At 39.3% G+C, this 20,984-nt stretch overlaps 1 protein-coding gene across 1 annotated transcript in view; it reads right to left on the bottom strand.

The window, feature by feature from the left end:
* LOC136786338 (neuropeptide S receptor-like) overlaps nt 1–20,984 on the bottom strand; it is a 120,990-nt gene that overhangs the window by 76,224 nt on the left and 23,782 nt on the right. Inside the window, exons 2-4 of the mRNA XM_066992274.1 lie at nt 12,883–12,970; nt 11,804–11,985; nt 10,240–11,132 (exon numbers count right to left, since the gene is read on the bottom strand). The gene's annotated coding sequence lies outside the window, so the exon portion shown is untranslated. The remainder of the gene's footprint in view (nt 1–10,239; nt 11,133–11,803; nt 11,986–12,882; nt 12,971–20,984) is intronic.

Raw genomic sequence — 20,984 nt, 5'->3', positions numbered from 1 at the left:
ACATGATTTAACGTTATTCATATTTAAAAACCATCTTAAAAAAAAAAAAGAGCTTTAAAAGCATCTGTCACTGTTGCATTTTGATTCTTTTGTAACTATACTCAGCTCGTGCTCTCTTTCTAACCCATATAAATAGCCAGCCTGGCTTCACTGGCATTTCTCATCGAATGATGGAGCTTGCTGGAGACCTCCGGAGACAGGAGCTCCGCATGCTGTCCACGAGAATGAGCAAAAAATTCCCTGCAGTGGTCAGAGGCAGCAGGACGGGTTTCTTGAGGTGATTACGGGTGACTGACACATCAGTCCTGCCCACACTGTTCCAGCAAAAAGTTGGAGGAAGGATACAACTGACAAATTACATAAAGCTCACCATGGTATTAGTCACGCCACTGCACGGTTCATCCATATCATTGAATTTTGTGCCGTCTCATATCCATGAACATACCTACACCTTCAGGTACTCCCAGCTGCTACACAGACATGTTTCAGTATTCTGTCTTGAAGTGGAGGATGTTAAAAAGCAGGGTTTCTAGCTCACGGAAACTTTCTTCCCTTCGCTCCCACAATCCCTATTGTTCCAATTTGCTTTCACAACATTTTGCACAAACTGACAATCTGAAGGCCTGAAAGGAGCAGCTGTCTGTTGAGAGCCAAAAATTCATGATCTTTTGGCTTCTTAAGCTCAAACAGAGTGTCCTAGTTTCAGTTAGGACAGAGTTAATTTTCCCCCTAATAGCTGGTAGGATGCTATGTTTTGGATTAGGATGAGAAGAGCGCTGATAACATGCTGATGTTTTAATTGTTGCAGAGTAGTGCTTACACCAGGCCAAGGACTTTTCAGCTTCTTGCTCTGTTCTGCCAGCAGGCAGAGGCTAGGGGTGCAGCAGGAGCTGGGAGGGGACAGACCCACGACAGCTGACCCAAACTGGCCAAAGGGGTATTCCATACCATCTGACGTCATGCCAAACAATATATAGGGGTGGCTAGCCGAGGTGGGGGGGCCGGCTGCTCGGAGATAGGCTGAGCATCGGTCAGCGGGTGGTGAGCAATTGCATTGTGCATCACTTGTTTCATACACATTATTATTAGTAGTACTATTATTATTATTATTATTGTTATTGTTATTGTTGTTATTATTGTTATTATTATTTTCCAGTCTTAATAAACTGTCTTTATCTCAACTCACAGGCTTCACTTTCCCGTTTCTCTCCCCCATCCCAGAGAGGGAGGGGGGAGGGTGAGCGAATGGCTGTGTGGTGTTAAACTGCCGGCCGGGTTAAACCACAACACAGAGACTCTGCAAACTCTGATGCAGCTCTGCAGGAACTGCTTGGGATTCAGAACACAATGAGCCTGAGGTGTGTTAGATCCAGTATTTCAAATAAATCACTGTCTTTTGATAAAAAAATGAATCCTGCCTTCCACTTTACCAGCAGCTTTTTTTTCCAAGTTCTGCCTTCTAGTCATTAACGATCCTTTTTACTGTCCATAACATGTCTAAACCATAAACAGCATCATCTCCTAAATGAGGGATTTACCAGTAACATCTGGTCATTGATATATTCTACTCAGTGCAGCGATAAACTAACCTTATTGGGACAATCGTGAATTCACAAGAGGACTTAGACTTCACATCTCTGTTCACCACCACCAGACATGATTCCCCACTAGTTAAGCGAATGGCATTGATTTAGGCAGGTAGGCTCCATATACTGTGTGCTGGAAGAGTTAGGTGATTAAAGCACAGACCCTGCAAGTCAACAAGCAGAATGACGGAACACTTGAACTAAGAGGAAATGTGGTGTTGCTTAAAACCCAGCCACATTTACAAATTTGCTATTCTCAGCTGCCAGAAGCTTGAAATTCACAGCCCCTCCTATAGTTACAGGTAGGCATCACAATGTTTCCACATATCAAGTTGAGTTCTCCACCCAGAGAGGCTATGCAATAGACAGGAACAAAGAAAACACATTGCACATTGCCTTCATTCAGTAAAAGTCACAAGCCTTAAAAGTCTGAAGCCTTTGCAGCTCTAAAGAAACTGCCATCTTCAGTGTTTCCAAATAATATTGCAGCTGCTCTTATTCAATAACACTTCTTCCCTTAGCAAAAGCAAGACGAAAAATAATGCAAATGCATAGAAGATATACGATATAGAAGATATACGATATATAATGTGAACATTATTATGGACCTCATTTAATCATTAATCTTTAACCTTCACAAATGTAGTGACAACATACAATGGTATTTGCTACAGGCAACTGTTCTTTCATACTCACACAACAGTAATATTTATAGCACCAGTACACATCCAAACAACAAAGGAGCATGAAAGGTAGTGATGAAAGATGCATTGTACCATAAGCAATAAATCAGAGAGCACTAATTTGCTGAATACTAAAGAAAAGGAAGCCACCTGAAAATAATGTTGTGATTAGCAACAAAAACCCTTTAAAAAGTGCTTAATGCTAAGCACATATTTGTTTCTTACCAAAGTCAGTTAAATTTAAGTTTTTATTCAGAATTAGGTATGCACTTAACTGCTTTGCCGAATTGGGAGCTAAAGGAGGATGACATGTGATGATTTCCATCCAAGACTACAGGATGAATAATGTTTTCAGGGCAATTCATGAAGCCAAACACATAGCTGCATCTCAGTCAACAACAAATACCACTGTCAGATTAAATTCTATTAGTATTCATTTGAGATTGAATTAGTGGTATTCTTGTAAATATCCTTTTTTCAATTTCTACTAAAAAGCTTTTCATCATGAAAAACTTCTTCAGGACACTTAGATACCTCTTGGAGCTGTTACAGGTAAACCTTTTTCCTTTACCCATCATATTCATGCAGCACTAGGGCAACAACTCAAGAAAGTCATGCATGAAACACTGAATTCATATCTTTGGTTTCTATCTTTGCAGACTTCCCATGATTTTCATACATGTGGGATTCTTTACTATGTATACATATGCATGTGTGTATTATCTTAAATGACAATTTAAAACATTTAGCTAAAGAAATCTCTACATGTATAATTTTCATTAAAGTAGTACTGTTCATCAAGCCATAAAGATTTGGTCTTTCCAGTATTTAGTGTAATTATTTTATTCAAATAATTAACTTTTAACTGATTTAAAAAGCAAAATACTTTTGTAAGTAAAATGATCAAAAGCTCAGGGTATATGGCCAATGCAAAGGCACCGAAGAACTCTTTAATCAGGAGAGGAGATGAATGAAGAAAGACATGGAAACAGTTATTAAATCCATCAGCATTGGATAGGACAAGACACGATGGACCTAAATTGCAGCAAGAATTTTAAGGTGGACATTAGGAACAACAACAACAACATTCTAATTGTAAGGCAAAGGAAAGCTCAGAGATAATTGCCTGGGGAGGCAGTGGAAGCCTATCCCAAGGGGTTTCTTGTTTGGTTAACTAACATCCATCAAGAAAAGTTTAAGAATAAATTTTTCTTGCCACAGGGATAGGAGACATTTCTGAGATGCTGTTCACCTGTATTTCTTCTGAGTCTAGGGTAAAAGCTAAGTAGAAAGTATTAGAGAAAAGGGAAATGGAGGAGAAATCATTTTGTTTTCTCTATTCCAGACTGAAGAGTCAGATGCTATGTTGTTCTAGTACAGTTATGGCATCCCATCACAATGGACACATTTCTATCACCTCAGTAGTAGGAATCAGCTACTTACATGCCCTAAAGTCTATAGAATACCATGGGTGAAGCAGTCTTCCCACTTATAAATTAATGGAAGCCTACAACCACCAGTCAATTTCCAATTAAGACGAATGCAAATACAAATACACCTAGTCTCCTTTAGTGGAATATTGTACTTTGCTCAGAATGGACTATAGGCTTAATTCCTATTTTCATATACATACATGCTCAACTTAGCAAAACTAGGTCCTGCTATTGGTCTTTGGTGATGTAAGTTAATATATCTGACTATGAGAAGAAATCTTTGATACAGAGAGCATCCTCATTCATTAAATTAGTTTCAGCTTCAGTCTATTGTAATATGACAGTGTCTTTGTAATGAAAGCCATTTGACTCATAGTCTCTCTTTAAATAAAGAGAATCCAAGCAGCTGCAGAGGTCGGTATCAAAGTGATGAGTCATAAAATGAATTTCAAACTCGGTTATGTAATGAATGCAAGCATATATACTCCTTTGCACAGAAATAAAGCAGAACCTTATGAAATGAATGAGAAATGGCCAGAAGGTGAAAACTGTTTTCTAGTCTTTGATGTAAGTTGCTGGTCTTTTTCAGTTTGAAGACCCCATAAAAGTTTTCCATTGAAGCTGTATATCCTCTACAGTAAATTTAAGCCTCCGCTGATAACTTTCCTTTGCTTAGTACTCCCACTGATCCCTTAGAAGATGAAAAGCACAGACATATGTGAACTCCCTGAATCCAGTGAAATTTAAAAGGGAAGAAAAATTATGTGCTTTGCAAGCATGCCTGAAAATGTTCATAATTACCTAGCTGTTCTGGTTGCAATTAAGGAAAGTGGATCCTGCTTTGTGTAAATAACCTAACATGAACAATGTTCTCCTCTCCAACCCACGACACCAAGGGATGTATGAACATGTGTATTTCAGAACAGTTTATCCAAGTAAGGTTTCTGTTGACTGCTTTTCCACTGCCTTCATACTAAATTAATTTCAGAAGATTTTCAGACTACTGTTCCAATATCCATTAATACTATTGATATTAATGAGGAATAAAGACCACCTAGTTGCAGTTTCAGCATGTATTCAGTTTTCTGTGAACAAATAACTGAGGACCAGCAAATACTGGACAATTTCGCACATCTGCTCTATACCAGGTACTTCCCTAGTTAAATAATTCCATCTGCAATCAGAACCAGCCCAATTTTAAAATTATTTCACTCAAGTTTGCTTGATTCTGCATGGAAATCTGTAGGATTTTGGCCATCGATGCCTGGAACATTGTCTGCAACTTTGGAATTAATCCAATGCAGTGTTCAGAAGGCCTCTTGCAATGAACAGAAGAGCCCCCAGTTTGAGTATCAGACATTCTTTCCACCAGTTGAAGCTTTGATCAGGCCATTACATCAATGGTACAGAAGTGATGTAAAACACAGCCAGGACCACATGGTGACTATTTTTACATGCTTTGCATGCTTTGAACAGCTGCACAAAACAACACACTGCAAAGAGAAGACAATGAGATTTGCTGTACCCTCATCTGAAGCTTTTAACCACGCATTTATTATTTATGTCAAGCTGTAAAAAGGAGCTGTGCTTGGCAGTCCTAACAGCACTGAAATTATCTAGGTGAAGTAACACTGTGCTCAGCAGTTAACCTTCCTGCAAGTGGGGCATACCTGATGCATCTTAATTTTCATTATGAAAAAAAAAAAAAGTTTTATTTTCCAGTAAGAAACATAATTCTCTCCCAGCTACATCTCTAGATACATTGTATATGTCATTCAGTTTTATTTAAATGTCTCAACCTATGCACATATTTAAGATTTTTTCACCCAGAAGCAGCACAGAAATACTAGAGATCATTACAGAAGCACTTCATTTTTAGAGGGAATCTTGTTGAAAGCAACATGCTGGGATACCGATCCTTCTTTATCAAATTCCTGTCTTGCAGAAATAATGTGCTTTCCTAACCCACCCATCCCCTTCACTCTTTAGGGATTCACTTCAAATTTACTCAGCTTAGAGCTTTTCCATTCATGTATTGGATCACAGCTAAATGGAACAAACTTCAAGATTCATATCCAAGACAAATTCTACTCAAACTCTCCTTCTTTCAATCTGTTGTTTATGCTACAGCAAATGCCTTTGCCTTTAACAACCACTTCCTTTACTCTATTTCAAAAAAAAAAAAAAAAGCCCATTTAATCCATGGCAACAGCTAGGTCCTTTATTTTTAAGAGAACAACACAATCATCATCTGGCTCTTTTCATGGGTAAGGTTTGGGGATGGTTTTGGCCTACTCTTCCTTATTGACAGTTAATGGATGATTGGATGATCTAGAATAAAAACAACAATTCACTCCTAATACTAACAAAAATGAAAGAGGCTGTTAAAATTTATGGAAAATTTCTTGTCAGTTTCTGTACGGTGATAATTTCATCTTTGAGGAGTACAGCAGTAGTGTTAGTATTGGTTTGTATCAATGAACAGTCCCAGCCTTTATACATAGATATACTTCTTCATGTCTCCATATAGATATTATTTTAACTTAAAACAGTAACAGGCACTGGGCAGAGAAATACTAATTTCCCATGCTAAGAACCACACAAAATCAACCATTAAAATATTTAGAACCACTATTTAATGCTACTTAATGTATTGCCTATAACAGTGACCATGTTTTTTCTCTTTCTTCATGAGCAAGCCCAAAACTATGTAAGTCACAGCTTCCATAATCCACCTGGTACAACTGGTACAGTTACTGCACACTAAGGTACCACATTCTCTGGCAATAAAGTGAATCTTCTTCCTGCACTCAGACAGCTGTAAAAGGCATCTTTATTGACTGCCATGCTGCCTCACTTCTTCTGGCATGGGTTTGTCTGAGACCTCTAAAGATATTTATATACATCTACTGCTGCACTGGCACTCGCTATCCTTTGAGTGTTTGCATCTCACACTGAAACATCTTGGCATAGACATCAGAAAGTCCTAGCTTCTAACCTTTGCCCTGCCGTAATATAATTATTATAGAGTTGCTAGGGAGCAGAGAGAGTTTTCCACAAGAGTTGTACAAGTAGGCTTGTGCAGTTTTTTGACCGGGGAAAGACAACTTCAGCAGCATTTTGATGTGCCCAGAACTCACACTGACTGAAGGAGCTGCAGTGCTCTTCATCAAAGAACTTTCATGTGTCATGAACCACAACAGTGCTGTTTCTTCACCAGTATATTGTGCAGTCTTCTATCCATGTGCAATTGCCATCATAATAAGCAAACATCCATATGTAAAGTATCACATACAGGCAAAACATTTTATTTTATTTTATTAATTTTAAGTGTTTTTATAGCGTTTTTTGAATTGTTTGATTTTGCATATTCCTGACAATTGTTCTCTGCCTATCTCTATAGCCAGTGTACAACTTTCCACACTTACCTTTCTCAAAGAACAAGACATACTGCTATTTATCTTCCATATTTCTATTTTATTCTCCTTTCATTTTTGGAAAGTCAGAAAGAGAGTGAGGGAGCAGAATGAAAACAGCATTGGCAGAAAGACATTATATTTTTAAAATAGAACTGCATTTCTGCCATTAATGTAAAAGCTATCTAGTCATAACTTTAATCTAAATCTAACCTCATGAAAAAAGGTTTTTTCAGTTGTCTTCCTGACCAGTCCCTTTCAATAAGTTTCTTCAGTAGCTTAGAACTGGAAAGCAATTTTAAGATAAACACATACAGCAACACCTTCCTGCAACAAAGAAACAAACAAAAAAATACCCACGTCTTCTATCCAAACACACATTTTCAGTATTTTTTTCAAACAAAAGCTTGCTTTACTAGCCATATTGTGTTAAGAACGTATTCAGAAGCTGTCCGCTAGGTTTTTATTGTTACACGGGTTTGGAGGTGTTTTGCTTTCCAGTTCTCCTCTCTTTCTCACAGTGCTCCTGATTCAAATAGTGGTAAAAGAGGAAACAAACAAAGAAAAAGACGACTCTTTTTTTAATTAGTGTTTCACAACTCATTATTTGATTTATTAATTATCTTCATACAGTCAAGTACCTAGAAGTTAATTGCAAATATTTATTATTTGCAAAGTAATAAATAAATAAATAATGAATTTCTAAGTTAAACTGATATACAAAACTTATCTTGGGGGTAAATAAAGACAAACTCAGGAGACTCTGAGAAGTAAATTCCTCAGATTGAGTCACCAGACTTCTTGTTTCTTAAGTGGTTTGCCCAGTCCTGTTTCTAATGAGAGGCAAGGTGTTTTTTTTTAATGACAGAGTAATGGTAATATTCAGAAAGCTTCAACTGAGCAGCCTTGGTGTGGTAACTATGCATTGTGATAACTATGTACATTGGTATGGGATGCCTCATTGAAAGGACTGGACCAGCTGGGTGATGGGCTGCTCACTTAGTTAAAGCGTGTTACTTTTGCCAAGTAACAAATTCAGTCTGATAGTCAAATATTGCCCTTAGTCACCAGCTCCCCTCCAAACAGTCAATCTTGAAGAAAGCTCTTGAGATGTAAACACAACTTTAGGAATACTGCTCCCATCCCCCCCAGTTTTCTCCCCTCTGTTTCTTTCTTCTCTCACCCCACTATGGATAAAAAAAAAAAAAAAGGTGTGACAAAAATGTCTGCTGGTCTGTGAACATTTCAACATCCAGTATTAAGTCAACAGCTACTGCTCTTGGTCCAACATTTTGCTCCCTAGTCAGCTAGATTAACCCAGAGTCAAGACTTCGAAGAGTTTCATTCTGACTCCCACCACAGTCTAACAAACCAGTTGTGCTTACATGACCCACAGGTTGTGCAAGTCATTTGTCTCAGGTGTTCAGAGGGAAAAGTCGCAATGGTCCACAATATACAATGAAGCAGACAAGGAAGCAGACAAGATGTCCTCCTGGACTGCAGAGCTCTTTCCAAACTAACCGTTGCTGCAAGTACATTGCACGTACCATTTCATGAATTAGGCAAAAGGCAGGAAAATTTAATTAAGAATAGCAGTGAGGTTTTTTGAAAAGTAACAGTAAGGCATCTGAGATGCTGCACAGTGGTCTTTGGGCACTAGTGAGATTCTTCCATAAACAAACAAACAAACCAAACAAACAAAGCACCATCACCACCACCACCAACAACAAAACCACACAGATGACCAGTTTCATTCTGGTTTAGATTTTTTTATATCTGCTATGGTTCAAACGAAAGCTGATTTCTAATGCTGTGACTCACCAAGCCTTGGGTAAAGGGCTGTTTTTTAATTTCGGCAGCCTTACCAAGCTTATCTCAGGTGAGCAACGCCCTCCTGCCCAGGCTCATGGGAGCCCTGGAGGCAGCTTCCTCAGTGCCTGAACAAACTGTGGCACTCCAAACTCACTGTTCATGAAGCCATGCAACACCCTGCCTGCTCTGCTGGCCCTGTATTTCCAGGTTTGCTACCTACACACACTTGATTTTCATCACCCTAGAAAGGAGAGCCTAGACTCAGTTTCACAGCCTGCTTGCAGAGCTGTCTTTTGCTCTGTGGCACAGCATTTCCCCAAAGGGACCCAGGACCCTCTGAACAAACAGAGGGACAACTCCATTTTTTGCCCTGCTGAGGGCCCACCAATACACATCCCCATGTCTCCCCCTGTCCTTGGCAAGCCTGAAGAGCAGGCAAAGCATCCCACAGGCCCCGTGTGGCTTGGGCAGCTTGCAGAAGCCTAACCCAACTGATGTACTTGGCAGCTCTGCTGCAATGTTCCTTCTGGACCGGAGGCTCTTGGCACAGCCCAGCCTTTTCATCAGCTGGATTATTTTCCAGCTGCTCTCTCTACTCTCTGGCTGGCTCCTCCAGCAGCCTTCTGGCAACACACTTCCTCAGGGGACTTCTGGCCCCCCATCCCAGGCAACATCCCCCAGACGGAAGACCACTGCAATATAATACTAATATTGTCAAAGCCCAACAGCTGCACTGGGCCTACTGGGGCAGCATCATCAAATTCAAGCTTACATCTGTTGAGGTCCTGCACAATACTCATCTGAAAACAGTATTGGACAAAAGCTTTGTGACTGTTTGTTCGTTTTTTACAAGTCATGTTGCTTGTTAAAATTTCCACATGATCACTTTACTGAGCGATTTTAATCAGGAGTGTTTTCATTAACATGCTTATTGGATTAGTTTGTCTTGCGCTTAAATTGCTCATCTTATCTGTGAGGAATATAACATGCTAGACTGTATTTCCCTTAGTGTCAGAGGTAAAAGTTATTATCCTGCTTTTAATAGTTATTTTTGAACTCTTTCCATGGTACTTTATGAAAGACCTCTTCAACATAGAATAATATTGTACAACCTACCCTGCACGGTACATCTGTTTTGAGTTACTCTTCCCTTGAGACACTAAGAGTTAATATAGGATTTTGAGGACATGTAACTGAAACAGAGTGCAAGAAGTATTTCACAGTGATGATGAACACCCAAGATGAATACAGAAAGTTATGCAGGATCCTAAGCCCCACTGTTTCCCACAGGCGCAAGGACCCCACATACCTTTCTGATGCCAGGCTGTGCTGTTCTGTTTATTTGCATGGTCAGCAGCAACATGGGGGTACAGATTTCAGTCCAAAGTGTAGCAGGTGGGTGAGCGGGCAGTTATTGGGCTACCTTCTGATTCCAGCTGTTTGGAAACACCAGTTTAGAGTTTAAGTGCTGTTCAACTAGCTGTGCTGTTCTCAACCTGTATCAGGTCAGTGGTCTATTTCTCTCTCTTCTCTGGAAGCATTTGCCAGTAAAGACACAGCCACAGGTTACCACAAATTAAGATGCAAGCAAGGATCCTCTCAGTTGACTGTATGACACAAAACTTATTAACATGACTTGCCATAGTGTGCTAACTCGATTGTATTAACCTGTCCTGTGACCTCTCTAGCAAAATATTTCCAAAAGTTGGGTGAATAGTGCACAAATTGATTTAGCTTAATTCCCTTCCACTGCAGGTTAATGCAAAACACCACAAGCATTTCAAGGGGCAGGGAAAGCTCTTTTATAGTAATCTACTCTTATTAAAATAACACATTATCAAATTATTATCCTTTTTTTTTTTAATTCAAATCCTTATTGTTAAATTATCTTTTTAAAATGTGTCTTTCCCACAATGTCTCTTGTGGTGTTCTGGAGTCCTTGGAGCCACAGAAGTTGTGTAAAGTTTATTTACAAGTATTTACACACTAGCCACAATTATTAGACTAATTATCTGCCTCTGTCACTGAAAAGGGTTCCTATACACTCAGTCTGCTTTAACCACAGTCTTCCCTCAAAACCACCTTCACTGCTCTGGTTCCTATATCCAGTCACTGTGGCAAATAGCTCTAAAGCCTTATCTGGACAACATCTAGCATGGTCAGTTGATCAAACAGCATCTAGTTGGGTCCAGCTGTAGGTACCTAAGAGAAAAGAAGCCAGATCAGAGCTCCTGTTTGCAAATATTTAATCAATCTTCAATCACCACATCCTGTACTTTCCCATTAGTTAGAAAGTTTAGTTTCTTTAAACATGCACTTAAGCCTCACTCATTACTAGCTGCATGTGTTCAACTTAAACCATGTGTCTTTGATTGCTGATATTGATATTTGGCCATTTCTAGTCTCCACATCCCCAGCTCACAATACATCAGATATCTTGTGTAGATCTCTTGGTTTTCTCATAGACTACAAAATCGTGGTATTATCGTATTATCCAATGACCCAAGCTACATCCCTGTTATTGTCAAAATGCTGCTCCTGAAACTAGGTTAATTATCTCAGTTGTAGTTTTCCCAGCTAAGTTCGCTTTTTTCAAGTCATCAGAGGGTGACAAAACAATCCAAACCTTCTGCATGCTTTATGGATGAATTTACCAAAACCCTGCTGAACTTGCAATAGGGAAACAATTTAAAATTCTGAATCCTGGACTGTGTTTTCAGCTTATTTCCTTGGCCCAGGCCATGACACATAACTTCTGTAATCATGCACAAAACTCCAGCAAGCTCCATACATAAACATTCATTCTCTCTTGCATCCCATTCATCTCCCCTAGCTTTTACATGTTTGAAAGGCTGCACTTCACACTTACTCACCTTCAGCTTAGAAAAAAAATAGAAAAGAAAAGGAAAGAAGAAAAGTATAAAACAGATGAGCACTTCAGTCAAGTAATGCTGGCAGGTGCTTGAGCTTGTGCTTCTGTTTCACAGGAAAACACAATTAAATCTTATCCCTTGGCTTCTGGATCACAGTACCATAGACCCTCTTCACAATTTCACTGCAGAAACAGCACCATGGAAAACATCAGCCATAATGTTTGTCTCTGGAAAACTATATTAATTGCAGATTCTCTTCTCTGTGTGTCTTAAGATATCCCCTCCATTATCACATGCCTGTAACGATACTCCAGTAAAAAAAGTATTTGCTTTCAAGCAGCCTGTCTGTGTGGGCTGCTAGACTACACTAAATCAGCTTTTTCAAAACGCCCAACACACACAGTGGCTTTTATCACCATTTAAATAAACTGTTTGAACCGTAGAAGCACATTTAGATTGGGAAAAAAAGTCACCTTTGCCAGTGCTGTGATAAGAAATAAACATGAGACCTCTGTAGAGCTTTCAGTTTTGCGGAGCAGCTCCCTAATCTACTTACTAGAAGTCCAGGATGGACTGGGAAAGGTTATGGGCATGTCTATGTTACCATTTTAGTTCAGATCAAGAGTTCCAAACCTCCTGATTGTCCCCACTTACTATGCTTTGCTTCACATGTTTGAGCAGTCCAGGAGAACACAAGGTAGATGTCTTTCAAATGAAATTTACCTGGAAGAAGCTTTCCACAAGTCCCTTTACAGGACACCAGTTGCTGATGGCAAGAAGCAGACTAAACTAATCCAAAGTAAATCCACCTGAAATGTGCAATCTTGGTCTTCAGCACCAACTGCTGTGCTCTACAGATCTACTCTCACTGACTGATACAGACAAACAACCCAGGTCAACCCAAATACCATCCTTCTCAGGCACCTCCTTCTATGACTTTGTTTCATCGCTGTGAAATTTCAGAAGTTTCAGAGCTGGAATTCAACTACACCTCAAAGCTATTGGATATTTCTTCAAACACAACTGTGCTTCTTGAGGCAGACAAAACTGGGCTAAAAATATTGTATGTATTTACTTACTTGCCAGAAACGTGGTGTTTCTGCGGAGGTACCATCATGCAGATTCTTCTGCAGTTTGAGCAATTCTTCTTCCATGGCTGGCTGGAAACTGGCAAGAAAAAGGAATAAACACAAAGCCAAAAAACAGAAATAATCAAGTAAATAAAACATGAATCTTTGGTTGGTATGAATCATAATATGCAATGAAGTTAGACAGGCATATGCCTGCTCTTGTTCTGGCCCCAACTGAAAAGTATATGGCCTTGAAGTGCTAAAGATCAACATGAAGTCTCCAAATGCTGAGACAGCTGTGTCCACTTTATCAGTCAATTCACATATGATGGACTACTTTGAGCACCCTTTTGGGTTGTTCTGTGTCACATTTGGATGACAAGGCTTAGGGAGATGAATGTACAGACTGGTGGATGTAACACCACAACAGGAGCACCTCTATCAGAGATGGATGTGCAGCAGTTTCTGGGGTGAAGCAGTACAACACCTGAGTAGTGTACAGCAAAAAAACAGCTGGAAGCAAGCAGTATACAGCCTGATAATGCTTTGAAGAAGGATTCAGAGAGGTGGCATTAAAAGGCACTTTTAATATCACCGATGTACCAAATTCAAAGTAAGGGCTTTTTCATTTAGGCAAGAGAATAAAAATATAGCCACACATAAGCAGCTCACCACAATTATTTCATCCTGTCCCATCACACACACGCACAGTCTATGGCTACGTGTGTCTATCCCTGCCAAGAATGGTCTCCAAGGAGAGATAACTGTGTGCTATCATCCTGAAATGCATTAATTAGATCTGGGGAAGTTATTAATAGTGGCCAACTTCTTTAGAAAATTTCAGCCTTGCTTACTGCCTGTGTATTACCCACAAACATCAATAAATCTCAAACTATTGATTGCTCTGCAAGGGTTGCTTACATTAGAGGTGCTGCCAGGGCCCTGAAGGCATGAACAGCCCTTTCAGTCTCTGGTGGCCTCTACCGAGGACAACCTCTACCCCTGCCCATGGTTCAAATGGTTTTTATGGATGGCTTCTGGTTCCTCGCACAGCTCTCTCAGGGTTCTCCACGAGTACTGCTGCTATAAATGCACTTGTTAGGAAGCTTTTGCAAAATGACTTGCACAGCAGGGTCATGTGTTCCTCTGTGCAGCATGTGACAAGCTTTCTTAAAATACCTGGGTTAAAAATAAAGGCATGGATTTATTTACAAAACACTGAAAATGCAAATACAAATATAAGTCATATTCAAGGCACCAGGTCTAACCAAATATCATCCAGATGAAAGTAAGTATCCAAAGGACTGAAAAAATAAAAATGACTCATCTCAGAAGTTCTTGTATAAGGAGAGAAGAAAGCTTCCCACAAACTAAATTTGGATGTCAGTCCAAGAAATCTGTAGGAAAGTGAATACTTCTGTTTTCTCTGTTCAGCCTGAGCTACCTGGAAGCAGTCTAATTCTCCAAGAAGTGCTGCCAAATGTTCTCAGAGAATTGGGTCCTTTTAAAATGTCACCCTAAATACAATCCACAGCATTCAAAAATGACAGGTCATTTCTGAAAATACCATTTTTTTTTAACCTGGGAGCTTAATGATAATAACACACAGGGTATGCAAGCAAATTTACTTCCTGAATGGCAGAACCATTAATTTAGTGAAATTCTTATGAATGCCTAATCTTCCGTCAGCTAATAATGTAAGAGTGGCCACATCAGATTGTGCCGAAGGTCTACCTAGCCTCATATTCTGCTGAGAATGGCCCAAACCGGAAAAAGAAACAGGCAGAATAAGCACAGAACAATATTTAATCAACCTGCTCTTCCAACGATTTGTAGTTCCAGTACTTGGTGAGACACAGGTAGGATCACTGAATAACACTACCAGAACAGTGACCCAGTAGAGGTTGTCCATTTGTATATATTGTGAATAAAAAGAAGGTTGCCTGCCAGAATGTTGCACGCAAGATTTGCCACAAAGCAAAGCTTTCTACAAAATCTGAAGTAGGATATACTCCAAAAAAGCATATAGCCTTGGGATCAAATAATCAGGCTTGGTAAGTGGTGAAACAGATGAACATATTTTTGGGAAGCAAAGCCCAGCTAGCCTATATTTAATTTCTTCACAAAATCTATATTTATCCAATACTTTTCACAGTTCTACTGTCATAATTAGCGTTTCTAATCAGAACATATATATATATAATATATATATATTATAGGTAGGTCCTTATCAGAAGACATTACTGAACTACTGTGTATCAAAACAACTGTGGCTGGCTGAAGAAAAAAAAAAGGGGGGGGGGGACTTCTTTTCCCCACTCCAAGTCTGTAACCTCAACCTGGAACCAGCTGAATCCCCATGGACAGCTGGGATCTGCCGCAAATGCTGTCTTTGACATGTCACTTGGCTTTCTTCTCCCAACCACCCTCCAGCTTCCTGCTCGCAGCTTTCTCCTCGCAGAATCCCAAAAGGAAATATCTATCAGTCCATTTTGAAGGCAAGAAAATAAGCTGTCCTTTGAACTGCCAGTGCTTGACAGGATTATAGTAGCTGAAAAAGAGTCTTTAAACAGAAAAAAAGAGAAACATTTCATGAAAGAGTTGTCTCCAAATTAATAATGTCTGCACTAAAAAGCACACAAGAAAGAAAGTTAGCTTAAACCAGAACTGCATCTTGAGGAAAGCGTGCCCGTCTCTGCTGTGCTCTCAGCCCTGTGCAGCTACTGTGAAGCCATTCCCAACCAGATAAGGACCAGGCAGAAGGCACATAGCTTTGCAGCAACTGGATAAAAATCTGTTGAGACTCTAAACAAATCCTAGGGAGTGAAGAGAGGACTCTACAACATGCACTCCTGGCGCTGAGGAGGAAGCATGACGGCATCGGTGTCCTCTTCCCCTTGCTGTCCCCTCAGCAATGAGCACTGATGCTCTGCATGTTCAGGAGCTGTAGGAGGTGAGATCCTCCCAAACGGCAATGCCAGCCAACGCTGCCCTTGCCATGGGACCCATCCCAGGGAATTCTTGAGCATCACCAGGGTGCCTTTCCCATCACCCCTCCTCCCCCTCTGGTAGGAGTAAGAGGACTGTGATCCAGCTTCTTCTTCCCACCCCTCCTCCCCAGGACAGCACCAGAACTTGCGCCTGTATGGCTGAAAAGCTCTGTGGCACACAAGAGGAGGCCAACCAGAAAGAAATGCAACAACCTGAGCATAGTCAATGAGAAGGAACATAACTCCTCTAGCAAACCTGCACCCATCAAGACTGAAAAGTCAGGTCAGAATTTAAACCTCTCATCTTTTCCTCCAGTATGCACAGTACCACTGATGTGTATAAAATTGAGTAGCAAAACATCAGCCAAGGTAGAATACTGTCCATATGGCATTCAGTGCATTCACATTCATATTCAAGTTCACAAACACTTCAGGATTTATGGAAGGTGAAACCACTCACTCAAGGCAGTTTCCATACCTAATCGTCATATCAATCAGTGGAATGAAGCAGTTTCTCAGGGATTACCAATTAGACTCTCCCAGTGTTTGATTCGTTATTTTTTTAACCCACCTTGAGGAGAGCACTTAAAACATATAACTTCCTTTGATACAAGCTCCACTATGAACATGACAAGAAAGTGAGAGTATTTCATCTTCCTGTACAGCGTACTTAACAGCGCAGTAAAATCTGCCAAGATTTAGTGTGCCAAATATGACATATTCTGTCTGAGAACAGAGTTGTATAAGTCTAAAAATTAGCTATGATGTTACCTTGGGCAATAATAATAACTAAGATACTTTTCAGGCAGCTATATGATTATCCAGTTTACATTCTCTTTATGCAGGGATGAATTACATTTGCAGGAGTTACATGAACAGGGGTATACAGGGAGGTGTTCAGCTTGTTTATATTCTCCATAATCACTCACTCTCCTCTCATAATCAAGTCTATAAATGTAACAAAAGGAAAGAAAGAGAATTGGTTTAGCAGTCAACTGACGATGTACTGCATTTTGGATTCATTTTCATTGGAAGCCGTGGCCATTCAGTAATGAAGCTAGATTGTACAAAATACAAATTGTTGTTGCTTCAGGCTTGTCTTCACTGTTGTATTAACACTAGAAACAATCCTGCCATTACTGCTACAGTAACTCCAACTCCTACCCATGCACAGAGATTTCAAACCTGCCTTTAAAATCTGTCTCAGAAATCACAAGATGACAGAATGATTGAGGTTGGAAGGGATTTCTGGAGGTCCACAAGGAAGACCTCCTAGAACTGCTTGTCCAGGACCATATCTAGTTTCTGAAGATCTTCAAGGAGGGAGACTGCACCATCTTCTGGGCAACCTGTGCCAGTGCTCAATCATCTACATAGTAAAGAAGTGTTTCCTCAACTAGAAGCACAGGACACTGCTTCCATTAAACTAATTCAGGAGCTGCAAATACAGTTATTCTGTCTTTCAAATATTCCTTCAAAATGTAGTCCTTCCTTCAAGTCAGAGGACCTCAAGTACAGTGATTTTAAAGCAATAGCTTAAACCATCACCTTGGTGACGTCCAACTAAATCTCATGATCATGTCCTGAGTACCACCATCAGACTAGCCCTGTTTTGCACATCTCCAAATATAGGAACTGCAACCACAGTTTACCTTGAATGAGATTTGCAACCATCAAAAAGGTTACTAATTCCTACTCCAAGATCTGGTAAATGTACCTTAGTAAAAGCAGATAACGATTTTGCATGGTATTCTTTCTGTTTTAAAAGGACATTTTGGGGGCTAATAAGCAAGATTGAAATGCAGAAATCTTTAGGCTTATAGCACTAAGGAAAGAAAACTCAATGTATGGAAATTCAGGGTCTAAACCTGCCATATTATCTCAAGCCTTTAAATATCAATCTGCCTATCTCAGCATAGGCTTTACTAATACAATAGTCATTTTTATACCCAAATGGGTATTTATAAGTCAGTGGGTAACTAAGGGATAGCACCCATAGGAATCCGTTTGAAAGAGGTGAATGTATTGTTGTCTCCTAATCTTGACTACTAGCGATGTGCTTCTGTGTGATCACATTCATACACAGGAGCAGCAGTCACTCTGCTCTTCCCTGAGTAGCTATGTCTGTTTTCCTAAACGTAGGATAAACACTCCATGTAAGATTAAAAGTGATACATGTGGATGCAAAGATAACCGTAAAGACAAAGGAAAGATTCGCATCTGCAATAGCAAGCCATGTGAACCACTGGAGGCAGGCCTGTAGGGTGGAACACTTGGTGCTGAGGACCTAATTTCCAGACTGTAATGTGTTTGTTATTATTTTCAGACTAACTCTAGTCTGGCCTCCTAGTGTGGATGGTCATTTGCAGCTGAAGTGCTGCACTCCAGCACGTCTTCCAGGTTAATTTCCTCTTAAAACAACACAGTTCATGAGCTCTGAGACCACACCACTGCACAAAACAAATCACAGCAAGTGTGGGTAACCAGGAGGTTCAGTTCAAAACTGCACTCTGGTCCAAACAAAACATTAATGTAAGCGCACCCTCAGTGATTAACTGATGCTACCAAAATGCAGTCTTACTCCATGACACACACTGCACCTGGGGAGAGAGGGTAAAGGAAAGAGAGGATGGAAAGGATGAATCCACTTAGAAGTCTGGCCAACTTTGAAATCTTTTTGCCAAGAACTGAAGAACTAATCAACTAGGTCATAATGGCACCATATATCTTTTCTTCCACTGAACTGTCCAACATTTTTTTTCTTGTCATTTATTACATTGACTATTGGTTGTGCTTTATATAGAAAATCACACCTGATTTTAAGCATTTGAAGACTGTCAGGGGCACAGCTGTGAGGGAATAAGATTACTTTCAGTAATCACACTGGAGGAAAGCGGTACATAATTCTGCACCAGAAGAGCTTTTAAGCTAAAAGATGGTATTGGAATGAGAGCAAAAGGACACAAAATGGCAATGAGTAAACAGAATCTGGAAAAACAAGAGATTTATAACCATCGGCGTGTTTGAACTGTGTAACTAGTTTCCAGCAGAACCCAGGAGACAGATTTTTCAGATGAAATTTAATCATTTTCTAGAGGAAATTGCTAGATATAGTTGCCTACAATGCTGGAATATAGCCAGAAACTTCCATAAGGACTTCATTCCATAAGGGCTACATCAAATCCCAGCATTGACAAAGGTTATGAGGATCATTCACCCCAGTGCAAAAGAAGTTAACTTTCTGCTCTCACAGGAGAAGGATGGTGGTTTTGCTTCCTGTCTGAATGAGTGGTAGGGATAGTCAGAGCAGCAATATTATAAAAAATTAAGTCTCTAGATTTCAAGAGTCATTGCCTTCCCCCTTCTTTGGCATATAGATAGATGATCATGGGGTCAACTCTAATTTTAGATATCATAGATCTCTTACCTACACAGTTTATTACTCCAACATGCCAAGCAGAAGAGATTACTGTCTTTAGGAATTATGCTACTGTCCTGTGAACCTGGAAATGCCTATCTTTATATACTTGAAACTATCACACATGTAGGGCTAGGTTTTGGACTGGCCTCTCAATAATGAGAGCATACCAGATCAGTGACCTATGACACTACCTGCACTCACAGAACATTGAAGCAATATTGTCTGAAGATTACTTCATTTCTAATGCTTTACTTGCTTTCAAATGTTGAGATTCTCATTTTTTAACTATACGTAAAACTACTAATTATAGCATATATGTGTTTGTGTATGTATAAACAATCTTTCTTTAATGATTTGTTGCAAAGTTGTTTTGGAAATGGAAAGAGATCTACCCCGTTGCTTGGAATTAAAAAGATGCACTGGACTGTTGTTATGGAAATGTTTTGCCCTTCTTGTAAATGCCAATTACATGAAAACAAAAAGCAAGCTGAAAAACTAGAAAATGATTTTCTGCATTATAATATTTCAAAAGGATATATTGGCAGTCCCTGTGAGATAACAGACAGAGCAAACCAGGAATAGCTAATTGCTAGGTTTGGTCTACAGTAAATGTCAAAAAGGAATCAAAACACAAAAGGCATCAGCTCAACCATCACAAGCTTCTACTCTTGCTATCTTCCTTTTCAAAACTGCTTCCTTTATTATTTTAGTTTAATTCAGCTATTGCATATACATGTACAGGGCACATACAGCCCTGAATTCTGTGCTTTTGTCAAAATAAACAACAAAAAAGCCAAAATATATATTAATATTATTCGCATTTTGTTTTATACAAAAAAAAAGAAGTGTTTCAATAATGGGGGAAGTCTATCACCACTTTTAAAGTGCAAAATTAGCTTTAAAGAAGAATGTCATTTTGAAACACAGCATTGAAATTCTTTGATTTAAAAAGATCCACACTTCTTTTGTTTTTTTCCACCCCTTATTAGATAATACTATTCATTGGCTTCTGCAAAAATTCTTTCAGGTAGCCTGAAAGTACACTTTTAAAAAAATGAATAACTTATTTGTCCCCCAAAAATCATATTCAATATAGACACATACAGTGCTTTTCATTAACTTTCTGTGCTTTTCACTAACTGTCACAGATTGTACCATCCTTTCGGGGGCACATCTTACATCCTTGGCAACCTATTGCAACTAAATAATTAGGTACAGTGATAAAATATTTCAGTCCCTTCTCTCTGTTTTGAGGAAAAACAATTTTTAAAGTCAAAAACCTTGGAGGTGATTTCAGAGTCACATCAGAACAACATAATTCATTGAATAAATCATTACCATCATGATTATCATCTCATTCATTCTCTCTATCAACATGCTGTCTGTAACTATTTGTGTTATTATTCAGATGAATGTCGATGAGTTTGCCTTGGTTTAAGATTTCAGTACTTTCCCTTTCACCATCTCTTTCTTCTGAAAGAATTAAACCCAAACAAATGCAAAGCATTTCCTATGCATGCTCACACTTTAATCTTCTTTCAGTACAGTTTCCTTTTAACTACCTTACCTCCCCACTTCCATAACTGCTTATCACTTATGATTTGAAAAAAACACTTATGCTTTTAAGAAGCCATAGAGTTTACTGGCATCGTTATCAGCACAGCTTTCTGTCTAGCATTTGAATTTGTATTTACAGTCCA

Source organism: Anser cygnoides, chromosome 2, assembly GCF_040182565.1.
Source record: "Anser cygnoides isolate HZ-2024a breed goose chromosome 2, Taihu_goose_T2T_genome, whole genome shotgun sequence".
Lineage (NCBI taxonomy): Eukaryota > Metazoa > Chordata > Aves > Anseriformes > Anatidae > Anser > Anser cygnoides.
This window is presented reverse-complemented; position numbering and strand designations above follow the sequence as displayed.